The 12,887-nt window shown below is 30.5% G+C and overlaps 1 protein-coding gene across 1 annotated transcript in view; it reads left to right on the forward strand.

The window, feature by feature from the left end:
• The window catches only part of PCDH10 (protocadherin 10), a gene marked incomplete at both ends in the record, with an annotated part of 59,362 nt that overhangs the window by 13,703 nt on the left and 32,772 nt on the right, over positions 1-12,887 (forward strand). The window lies entirely within an intron of this gene.

The raw sequence follows: 12,887 nt of genomic DNA on the forward strand, positions 1-12,887 counted from the left end.
TTTGATAAAGGTGAAGCTCATAAAAACTCAGTCAAAAGATGACTTTTATCTTAAATAGCAGATCCAACATACATAATGCTTTCTTTCTTTCCTCTTTAGTATAAAAAAATCATAGAATCATAAGCTAGGAACAAAAATGAGACAGATTGCTGATGTGTCATTTCTTTTATGATTTATGGATGGGAGGGAAATCGAAAAAAATACTGAAAGGAAAGAAAAAAGCTAGAAGAACATATATTTTAGCTCTTGTGAATGTAAATATGAAAGGCATGGATTGAATGCATTGGGGACAAGATTGCTACTCTAGACATTGATAAGTCCTATGAATAAAGGAATAGATCTGCCACTGGATATATGCATTGTGATGGCAACAATGATTAAACTGTTTTATGAAGGATTGCCTTCAACTTTTCAAACTACTCAGAAATACCATTACCCCACACATGATATAGTAAGTATTTTAGCATTTCAGAACCAAATAATTGCTCCTAAACTGTTAGGAGTATAAATATAATTGTATAAATACAATATGTATGCTGTATATTATATTGAGTATAAATAATTGTTCCTAAACTATGCTCTCTATAAACTATTGATATTTGTTTTGCTTTATCTTTTGAAGTTAAAAAATACAAGAAAAGCACATATACTTAAGGGAAGTGTTGAAATGTCAAACATAGTAACTATGATGAAATTTGGATGCTTGAGTCCTAAAGTTTAGCTCACACATCTACACACATTAGTGATTTCAAATAGCCTAAAATAGTTATATGTGTTGCTAGAAATAAAAAAATGTGTATGTTATTTAATTAAGAAAATTTAGATTTGTTGTGTATGACGCAGATATGGTAAAATAATTTAGTTTTTAAAAACTATTTTATTTTTTCTGTGTTAGCCAACTCACACCACTTAAAATTTAGGGTTTGGGATGAAGTGTGACCTGGCTGAAAAATAAGCAGAAATGAAAGTATTTTGTTGTTTTTACTTATACTATCCTTAGTTCTTCATAGAACTTCAGCTTTTAGGGTTTAATGCTATCTTAGACTCACACAATTATCTTAAAAATTATATCATGGTTCTGATTTAATAGACATAGACAATTTTATGGTTAATTTGATAGTACAAACTACAAATAACATCCCTGACCATTTTGCCCTCCAAATTCACACGAGGATATTTGTTAATACTTGTGCTATTTATCATCAGGAATGGAAATATTCTCACCTTCTAAATTGAAAAGAATGTCCCTTACATAATTAAACTAAGAACTTGGCACCTATAACTTGTTTTTAACCAGAATGCTTAAATAATTATTGGGGTAGTAGTTTTCTTTTGTTGGACATGCATTTAGTTTTTTAGTGAATGTAAAGTTTACTTAATCTGAAGAAAGTAGCTGAATATTTATTTATTTTTGTAGCGCTCTAAAAATAAAGCCTAATGAAGCTGCCACTGTCATTTATAAAATGATCAGGAAATGATAATATGCTTAATAATACACATGAAATCATTGTCTATATCCAGGAACTTCCCATTTCTATACTTCTGACTATTAAATTTAAAATTAAAAATCACAAGGAACCAACTTCTACACAAAAGTACATGTATGCGCATGTTAAAAAAGTTTGTGTTTTTTAAAATGCCCCAATACAACTATGTTTCCTTTTTTTTTTCAATGTGTAAGGAAAGATCCACAAAGAGCATGGATGATGCATTTAATGAAATGGAAGTTATTTTTTAAATCAAGAATAATTTTGAAAACGTCAATTCAAACTCATTAGTCATGAGCACTTTATGAGCATGCTTGCTCTCATTTTTGTTATAATGTTGTAGTTTGTTAATACTTTGATGAAAACCAAAGGGATGCACTGAAAGATTAAAGAAATAAATATAAACATGTAAAAAATGGTTGTATTCAAAACTAAGTGTTTTGATTTATCTTAAAGTGCTAGTGAATTTTAGCGTAGCTTTACTTTTTCAGACATAAAAAATACTAAAATATCACCTTAACTTTTAATAAAAATTAATCAGTGTTTTTGATACTTATTAAAATAAAACATGAAAAAAATTATTACCTGGAGTTTAAAAATAATACCACATTTTATTGTGAAGAATTCAAGAATTTCTTTAGTATTATAGACATCTTATTTAAAATAACAGTATTTCAAATGACACAATGTTATACAGAAAAAAATAAGGAGCATAAAAATGATTTAAGTTCAAGAATATAATACATAAAAGCTATATTATTAAGAAAATTTAGAAAAACCCAATTGTTAACACAACACCTAAATATTACTTTTGCAATCATTCTTGCTTATGATTTTGGCTTCACATTTTGAACATCATTGCTTACAACTTTTGTTAGTAAATAAGCATATCTTTTGGTTCTAATCAGCATAAATAGTACAATAGTAAAGGTGTAAGGATTCATTGGAAACTTGCTGATTTCTTGTCAATAAACTTAATCAATGTCTAAGAATTGATAACAATCAAAAGACAAATAACCAATGAAATTTCACCTAAAATACATTTGTGAAAAATCCTTCTTTCATTTAAAGGGTCATACAGTAATAAATTATACTGAACGAAATGAAAAACATACATTGACATAATAATTTTTTAAACCTTTAATCCATGAAATTTTCTAGACTCAAAGGGCTGTAGGGAACTATTTATTGAAGTGTCATGGTTCATCCTCTGTTAACATTACACAGCATTTAGACTAGTCGGTGTGTGCCAAAAAATTACTGGTTTTCTCCTGACCTAATTTTATTTTTGCTTACTTTTTGAGTCCTTTTGAAACTTCAATTCAACTCAATCTTAACATAACACAAGAAAAGATGTCAGAACTTTGAACCATCCCATTTGAAAAATTGCTGACATTTTACCTAGACTTTTTTCAATAAACGTCATTTTGAGAAAATTCTTTTGGGCATCTATGTTATTTCTATGGTGCACTTCAAGTTTTTAGATGATTAAAATTGTAGAGCATGTTTTGTTTAGACACATCTCTTTCAATCCCTTCATTGTCTCGATCTGCCTTCTGTGAGTTTTTGTAATTTAACTCAATAGTGTGGTAAGAGCATACATAAGATTCAAAATAAAACAACTTTTCTTATTGGTACACATTACCCTCATATTTATGAATCCTTGTGTATGTTTTCTCTGGGATTTCTATATTCCTGTAACGTCATAAACATAGCAACAGTTTATCAAATAATGAAGTCCATAAATAAGCATTATTATACAGGGCCATTTTAACATCTGTCTCTAGGTCCATACATCACTAAATGAATGGACATCTTTTACAGGATATTTTTTTCCTAGTACGTATGTTAATTTTATTTTATTTTATTTTTTTATATGTTAATTTTAGTACATATGTTCCCTTTTTCTCCAAGTTGTGTTACTTTTTAATAATATCTTATTTCTGTGACTTTTCCTTCTCTCACTCTTCTTTATAAGAACAGCTCTAGATTTGTGAACCTAACTTTCTCACGTTTTTAGTTTAAATCTTTGTGACAAATCCCTGGTCTTTGAATCACACCAGTCCTTCTGTTTTTCATTAAATTCCTTTGTTTAGTAATTAAGAATTGATCTCTCATAATTAAAGTAGTTTACTCACCTCAGTTTTGTGAGCAGGAAATAAATGATAACTCAGGGCCAGGAAAAAACCCAATCCCAGTTCATATTCTCTGTATATCTACTGTTAGATTTAATGTTCACTGAATTTTACGATATTTTACTTCTTTGAAAAATGATAATCTATTCACAATTTGTATTCTTACTGCAGTTAGCTGATGCAACAGCTGCCTGGAACCTTCCTGTAACTCCAGATAACTGAGATATTATCACATTATCTTATTTCTTCTGTAGTTGTTCAGTAATGGTCTACCTCAATTAATATGACTTCAGGTGAAAGCTATAAAAATCCTTCTGAGGTGAACGTTCATTTTGCATCTATACATCTCGCAATTTCTGTAAGCAATTTGTTCACTTTCAGACATCAGTGCTTCTTAGTGACTTATCACTTGTCATTTAAAATTTGTGCCTTTGGGTGCATTGGAACTGGTTAGTATCTAGTACTCTCTTGGCGTAGACTCATTATCCAGCTATGCATATTATAAATGCTAAAAAATTATGTGATAAAAAAATGAATGAATGGCTGAATGAGTGTTTTTGAAGTACCCAAATAATCTTTAATGCTGTCGTTATACTTTCATTCACACACGTCTGTACACAGTTTTGTTTTGTTTTTTCATCTCTAAGCTAACTTTATTTTCTTCCAATTTTTAAAATATGTTTTAAATTAGTTATCCTTCTCTCGTGGCTATTACAATACTACAAGTTTTTATAATGGGAAGGAGATTGTGAACTCATTCAAAATATTGATATGCACATATCCAAGGTGCTTTGTAAAATATGATGGAGTTTTTCAGTACTTGAGATTTTAAACACCTTTTGATTCATTCTAAGAACTTATATTCTAAAAAGGAGTTAAATTTGTTTCATACTTGTTAACTCTCTTAGAATTTAAATACTCCCTTTCGTACCAGATCTTTGAGATAATCTTTCCTTGACATATTTTATTTACTAGCAGCTTTCATAGTTTAGGTCTTATCTTTCACTTCTTTGTAAAGCTAATAGATACAAATTTTCATCTAGTGTAGTTACTTATTTTTCTTATATAATTCCCATGTAGGAATTATTTATTTGCATGTTATTAATTATATTTTTGAACTGACAGACACTTGGCAAATAAAAAATATATTTAAGGTTTTTAGAGAAGACAGTTGAAAGAAGTAATTAATATCTTTACTCAATATTTTATAATCCTTAGTATATGAGTCTCCATCTACTATTTAAAGAAGTTTATTTCATGCATACTTTGCATTTTATTGAGCTAACATTTAGCATGTTAATATTATTTATATACCTCATTTTATATTACAGATAATTTCCATCTTCATTCTTATTTTGTAATTGGAAGTAAATCCATATAAGCACTTGTCCATCATGTGAGCCTAACAAAGGAAGATTATCAATTAAAATATAAATAGAATTATTCAATGAAAAGGATTATCTACTTGGGATTTTTTTCCCTACCTCATCATACTGAAGATGTGTGGGTCAAAATTCAAATGCATTAAGTAAAGTAAAGAATCTGGAATATATAAATTCAATTGCTTATAAACATCATTAAACATTATTTAATACTCAATGTGCCAGACATTTTTTGGGTGAGTCTGCATCTTCTAAAGTCCTTTTAATAGGAATTAGATAGCATCATTTAGACAATATAGCTTGGAAATTGTTTTGGACTGTGAGGTTCATTGTTCAGGATTAAGTAATACTATCAAATTAGGACTAAACTCAGCATAATGGGAGTCAATTTAATGTTTCCCCAAGTATAATAAAAATCTTGGAAGTTTTCTATCGAGGTCCAATAAGACTCCCTAATTACTTCATTAGTAGTCCCTAATCACCTACATCAGTTTAGGTGAGGACAGTATGGAGGATTTGAAAACATTGAATCCCAAATGTAATTACACACAAAAGGACATGGATAAGGACAAATTATAAACTAGAAATTTTCACAGATAAAAATCAGGGTTTTATTTCTGAATCTTTCATCAGTACATTTATGACATTATACTTATACATTATACCTTGGCACATACCATTTTCTTTTTCCTAGGAATATCTTTCTTTTAACTATGAGATTGAAAAGATTATATGTGAATTTAATTTCAACAAAATTTCCATTATCAGTACAGTAGAGTGTTAGTACAAAATTTCCATAATCTGTAGAGTGTTATTAAATTATCAGTGACAAAAAAATTATCAATAATAGCTTTTAAGTCATTGAATTTGACAGGTGATTGTAAACATATTTTCTGTGTTCCATTTCATGATTCTGTTGTATGGATACATTTGTGCATATAGATATCTCATATAGAAACATTATATTTTTAATATGATTTAATTTTTAATTTTATCTGCCAATTATTTTAGCATGATTAACTAATGGCTCCTTCATTATCAGAAGCTGCTAAACATCAGAATATAGTGTTTTTTGAGAAACAGATAAGTGATGTAATAAATTTTGGTCTGTTTCTTTATTTCTAAGATACTGATGGTACTTTTTGAGGACCAGTTCACACTGCGTATTATAGTACAGTGACAGTGTGGAGGAAATAGAGGCCTGTATTCTGAGGAAAACATTATTGTTACTGTTTGTAAAAATGTTATAATAAGTAGGACTTTTTTCCTCTTTTCATGTTGCTATTAGACCTAGGTTCCAGTATTACCTGTGTTGGGTATTCAATGGTGTATTTTACAAGTACTAGACAAGTGAGTTAGTTTGTCATCTAGTGGTGTAAGGTTCATTTTATGCCAATAACTGTATTTCAGCTGCAGGTTAGATAAATACTGCATTATTCATAAGAAGCATATTTGTAAATATTTTTTGTTAAAATTTTCAAATAAGTGTCTTAAAAAGGAAAAAAAGACCCAAGCCGAGGAGAAATCCATAAATAAAATCAATATCAAATATATATTTCTTGAGTTTAATTTTAAATCATGCTGGATAAAGAAATAGCCATAATGAAGGGATTCTTTGCGAGCTCACTAAACATAACATTGGTTTTTGTCTCAAAGTGCGATACATGGTAGAAAGTTCTGAGTCAACAATGACAACAGTATATAAAGTGTACATAATAAGTTTCTGGGATACACTTGATAGTGTATATAAGATAAAATATTTCTCATGTAGGTTTAATCAAAATAGTGTTAGGAATTGATCCATAGATATGAAGGTGAATGTTAAATATAACTGTTGCTGTCGTTTCATTCTTACAAAACATATAGAAAATCTGGAGGCTGTCTTGTAAAATTAATATAAAATTATTGTGTTCTTTCTTCCCTACTGTTAATAAACCTAATGCCAAAACTAGTCCCCTTGCTAGTCACTGGTGGTGTGGGTTTAAGATTTATTTGCCAGAGAACTACTCATCAGATGATTATATTGAAGGTCATGAAATCAATATATGTCTTGGTAGCTGTATCTTGATTCTTGAATTACCTCAATCTTTTTGATAGAACAAAGGTAATAGAAAACAATACTATATAGAACCCACAGAGTTCTACTAAATTATACTTTTAAACATAAAAATGATGGATAATTTCATGCATATACTAAACTCTCCATATTCTCCAGCCTAAACAGTGATCAATTCTTGGCCATACTTGTTTCCTCCAAATGCTAAAACACTGTCTTTTTACTCAGATTTTTCAAGCAAATCCAGAGATCCTACAGCTTACTCCATTAATATTTCAGCACATGTTTATTAAAGATTAAGTTTATTTTTAACATAATCACAAGAACAGTATTCCTCTTTAAGGAAAGTTCTTACTATCATTGGTTGTCTCATTATTGTTCAAATTTCCTTATTTTTTTAAATAAATATTATTTACTTTTACATTTATTATTTATAATTTTCTCATAAATATTATTAATATTATCTACATTTTATTAACTTGATTCATGATTAAAATAAGCTCCATACATAGCAACCCATTTTTAGTTTTTTTTATTTTTAAATTTTTATTAAAGTATAAAATACACGTAGAAAGGTTCAGAAATCACAAATGTATAAACCCAAGTTTTCACAAAATGAGCTCAGTTGTGTAATCAGTGATCCCAACATTAACTTGGTACCATGTCCAGTAGCCAAAAAGTCCTAGTACTTCAAAAAGTACCTCAAAAAGCCCTGTATTCTGTCCTTTTCCAGCTACTACCACCCCAGGAGGTACCACTGTCCTGACCTCTAACCAAAAATGAACTTTTCTGGGTTTTTGAATTTATATAATTTGAATAAATGAAATAGAATAATATTTTTGTTTCACTATCAGATATTCTCTCTGATAATATAGGGAAAGCAATCAGCAGAGCCTAAAATACATCAATATGTAAACTAAAAAGACAAGTTAGTTAGCATGTACTCCCCTTGAACATGATTGCTCTTAACTATTTTTGGAATTCTTATCATGTCTAGTCTTTCACAAATGCTTGGTACCTGTCTTTATATCTTTCTTATTTATGGAAACATTATCTGTTAACTTAGTGGTGTTTTATAAAAGCAAGTATTTAAATATGTTCATTTGAATACCAGATTGTATGTCTGTATTTCACATTTCTTTGAGTCTAGGTTAGAGGATTGTGGCAAATTGGCACTCAGGATGCTAAAGGGAGACTTACTAAAATGAAGAGATTAACCTTTTGGAAAATGGCATATCTAAAGAGAGTTTAAAAGGATTGAGGGACTGTGAATTGAGAAGAAAAGGGGAGAGGTGACTTAACAAATGTTAAGCGTTTAAACAAATACTACATAGATAAGATAAGGATCAGTTAATCTGCCTTTATTGAGAGCAGAAAGGAAAAAATGGATCTATATTGCATTCTGAGAGATGTAAATTACACATTATGGGAAATATCCTGACCCTGACATTGGTATTTGCTCTTGAGAGACGTGGAAACGCTTTACCTGGAGAGCTTTACAAACTACAAACGTAGGCATATGTCAGCTGTGATTTGGTGGAATGGCACTTTCTAGCCCTGATATGTATTTCCTGTAGAACGCCTTTCCCAGCACTGGGGCTGGTGAAGGAGTGAAGCGAATGAGGCTCAGTGTTACTGGAGGACAAAGGAAAGGCAAGTGAGAAAGCCTAGATTTTTATACATTCCCTTCCCTTTCTGTTTCTGTGTAGATGACTTCTTGTATTTCTGAAGGATTTTGAAAGGAAAAAGATTAGATTCGTAAAGCTGTTTTTGTCCCCCTCACATTGAATTGCAATGGATGATTAAATATCCAGGACCAGAAATTAAGAAATCATAGTTTTAGAAGGAGATTTGCAGACATGTGTACAGGGCAAACGTTGAGTATAAAATGTCTATTACATTTATAAATGTATAGAGAGATAGATACGCAATATATAACATAGATCATGTCTATTGAAAGTACGTGTTACAACTTAAAAATGTATATAATAATCAATAAAAGGAAGACAGATGACTAGATTTTAAATATCTGACTTTGTCAAATACTGAATCTTCATTGAGCTGCTTTATTTCTCTTATAATAAGAATTCTCCACTTGTGGTATCATTTTATCTTCTGCTGAATTTTAAGGAAAATCCTTGGTATCAGTTACTGTGAAATGGCTCACAATTAAATAAAAAAATGAAACAGACATTAATAATGATTCAACGTCAAGTTGCCTCCTTTTTTTTTTAAGATTGTATTTATTTGAGAGAGAAAGAGATAATGAGAGAAAGCAGGAGCAGGGAGGAGAGGGAGAAGCAGGCTCCCTGGACCCTGAGATCATGACCTGAGCTGAAGGCAGATGTTTAAACCGACTGAGCTACACAGGCGCCCCAAGTTGGCTACTTCCTTAAACCTAGTAGTAACATGTGCTTTTTTAATTATTTCAAAGATATTGCAACACACTGTATATGATCATTATATTTTGGTTACTTTGGAGAGTAAATTAAAATGTAGCATTGGCCTGAAAACAGAAATCATGAATTAATTACATACTTAAGAAAAATAAAATGAAAAGAAAAATAATCAAATGGGAAATTGTATTAGCTAAACATTAAGTCTAAATCTAATAACAGTAGTAGCTACTACTGAAGGTCCATTTTATAGGCAAGAAAAGATGAAATAAGACACGATAAAGGCACTGATTTCATAAATACACAACCAATGTTATAAGGTGATAGTTATTTTTATCTATCAAGGGTGATGAAGTAATTTTTGAATTAGATATAGGAATAATTTGTGATTATATAAATATACTTAATTATATAGTGCCAAAGGGGTTGTTTGGTATTAGGCAATGTAAAAATGCCTTTTATTGATAGACTGGAATGAATTCTATCTCCTTTGAACTTTACTAAGCTAAGTATTTGGGAAATCAGTATTTTTTAATTATATATGGGATGGTGTGAAGATAATTATTTCTCCGATTATAAGAACAAAATATTGACTCATTGAAATTACTGAGAAAGGTAATTTTTTTTAATGCAGGCTTACTTAGAATTATTTTTAGGAAATACCTGATATTAAATAATTTAACTTTCATCTCTCTCATTTAATATTGAGCTTGGAATCTAGGGACTTAATTCTTGGCAACTTAAATTGCTTGCTTTGTAGGAATTCTTCATAGAAATTATATTTTCATAATGCTTATAGGGAAGGTGTGCTAATACATCTAAAATGGGGAAATATCTTCCCCTTAAATAAAAACATTTAATGTAGTTTATAAAAGATATATTACATTGCTTTGAGGTTAATTTTAATTCTATGCCCTTTATTAATCTTTCAGAGTTTTTCATATTTCAATGGCTTTCTAATTTCAGAAGGATGTTGATAGGTCCTATTATTTGTAATACTATTATATATTGTAAAGTAGTGCCATGGCAATATAGAACTGTAAGGAAAGCGTTTAGCTAGCTGCTTTAGGCATGTCTTCCCAAGCTACTGACAAAAACCGGGTGACCCACATTCAAGAAAACTTATTGTTGAGAACCTGTTATATTCCAAGCATAGTGGTTTTCAGTTTTGTTTGCCCTAGAACTATATTACATAAATGTTCTCTAGGCCAACTATTTTGGAAAATGATTATGGCTCATGAACTCATCACCGTCACATGCAAAAATAAGATTAATATCTTAATTTAAATACATATGTAATAATGGAATCAATTGAAATACTGGAGAGATATCCAGGAGGAAAACAGAAATATGAGAAGTTTGGTTAAAAATGTAAAGGGCATCACATCAGGTTCTTTGTTAGTGATCATACCTAGCCTTATGCATCATCATTAAGTAGAAGGATACAGTATCTTCTGCATAGATCAACATACTCAGATCAGGTCATCTCAGTGTCACCTGCTCTGTGCCAATCTAGAAATATGCAAAAACATTTTTAATTATTGATATCTCCCACCCTATACCTAACTACCAGCCCTCTTTTGAGGTAATTTTGGGGAAAAAAAAAAAAAAAAAGAGGCATATTACAACACTAGTAAAAAGTTCTCAACTCCCTCTTTAAGATGTACATGAAGCACAACCTTACTTACCTAGTTGAATTGTGGTCTTGGCAATAGTTGAAAAATATTCTAGTTTTGTTTTCAGGGTAAGTTTCCCCAAGCATCACCAATTTTATCCATTTTGACTTTATGATAACTCGAAATTACTTTTAGCAAATACCACTTTCTGATTTTGTTCTTATGGTATGTGTGTACTTCCTTTGGACTTGTAGCCCATGACATAGTTACAAGAGTAGGTCTTTATATCTGTCCTCCTATCAGAGATGTGATGTGGTATAGTTAAGAGCTCTGGTTACAGGGCCAATCTGCCAGGGTTCCAATACTGATCCAGCCACTAGCTGGGTGACTTCTATAATTTCTTTAACCTTCCTGTAACTCATTTACCTCATCTGTGACATAGATCCTCAAAAGCTCATTGTAGAGATTAAATTATTTAATATATCTGAAGCAGTGAGTGTTTGGGCCCAGAGGAAGCACTCATTAAGTGTTCAAGGCAACCATATATTCAGTTAAAATTGGAACAATGACATCAGCCTGAGTATGGAGAAAATTAAAATTCTGGCTCAAATAGAACTAATTATGCTTTCTTTTACTCCCAGAGAAAAATCAGACTCCAAATGTTCTTTTCACAATATATCACTATTTTACATCTGCAGTATATATTCTTTCACATGATACATATGTTTTAAAAGTACAGTATCCCTATTTTTCTCTTATATCTCTGAAATCAATGAAACCGATTGAATAGAACCAAAGGTGTAATGACCAGCAAAGACTAGGTTATATTCATTTTATGGTGATGTTAGTCACAAAGTGTGATTTTAAAATGTCATGTTCTCATTATTTTACTTCCCTTGTGCATTTACAGTGAGTAAAGATACTTGATCGTGTACGACAAACAGTAAAAATAATCTGACAAAGAATACACTTTTGAAATGATAGAGTCTTATTTCAGTATAAGCAGCGGCATATTGTGTTCGAAAATAAAGAATTTATATTTCTTCAGGCCAAAAACAAAAATTTTAAGTGATACAAATAGATGCCCGTATCTAATTTGATACAATCTACATTTTGACAATCGTACTAACACATTAGAGTAAATTCTGTCCTTAGGCAGGGCATTGTTACTCCAAAGAGTTCTGATATCCTTGTATCAGAGACGCAGATGCCCAAAGATCATCACAAAGTAAATGTGAAAATTGAGTCTTTCTATAGGATATATGATAGATATCTCTGTCTGTCATAAATCAGTATTTGAGCATGCAGAAGCTCAGATATTTTCTTGCCTCTTTTTCTTCACTAAAATTCCATTTGATAAACCTAATTCTCTGAGGCAGCATTGTATATTTATGTTTTTGTAACTTTGTCTTTAAAAGTCACATAGAACTAGCAAGTGATGTCAGAAGCTCATTTGAGAAGTGCCTAAAAATCTACCCAAACTTTACTTTTTGTTTATGGTTTTTTTCACTGGGCTCTCTGTGTACTGTCCATGAGTATGATTCTATGTGTTTTCTGTCTCCTGCCTTCCAGGTTGGTTTTGCATGTATATCACTAATCTGTCCGAATAACAATAGCCCTAACAACGAAGTTTTAGTGCCTGATTACAATTCAGCATTATATATTCTTTTTATGTGCATATAAAAACATATTTCATATGTTTTCATATGAAAATAAAAATTTCTCATCTTTTTGTAAAATGGTGAAAATTCCTGCACTTAATAGTACTGTTGCTCAACTATGGGAAAAAAAATGAAATTTTAAAGCAGATTTAAT

The sequence above is a fragment of the Martes martes genome, assembly GCF_963455335.1.
Source record: "Martes martes genome assembly, chromosome: 2".
Classification (NCBI taxonomy): Eukaryota; Metazoa; Chordata; class Mammalia; order Carnivora; family Mustelidae; genus Martes; species Martes martes.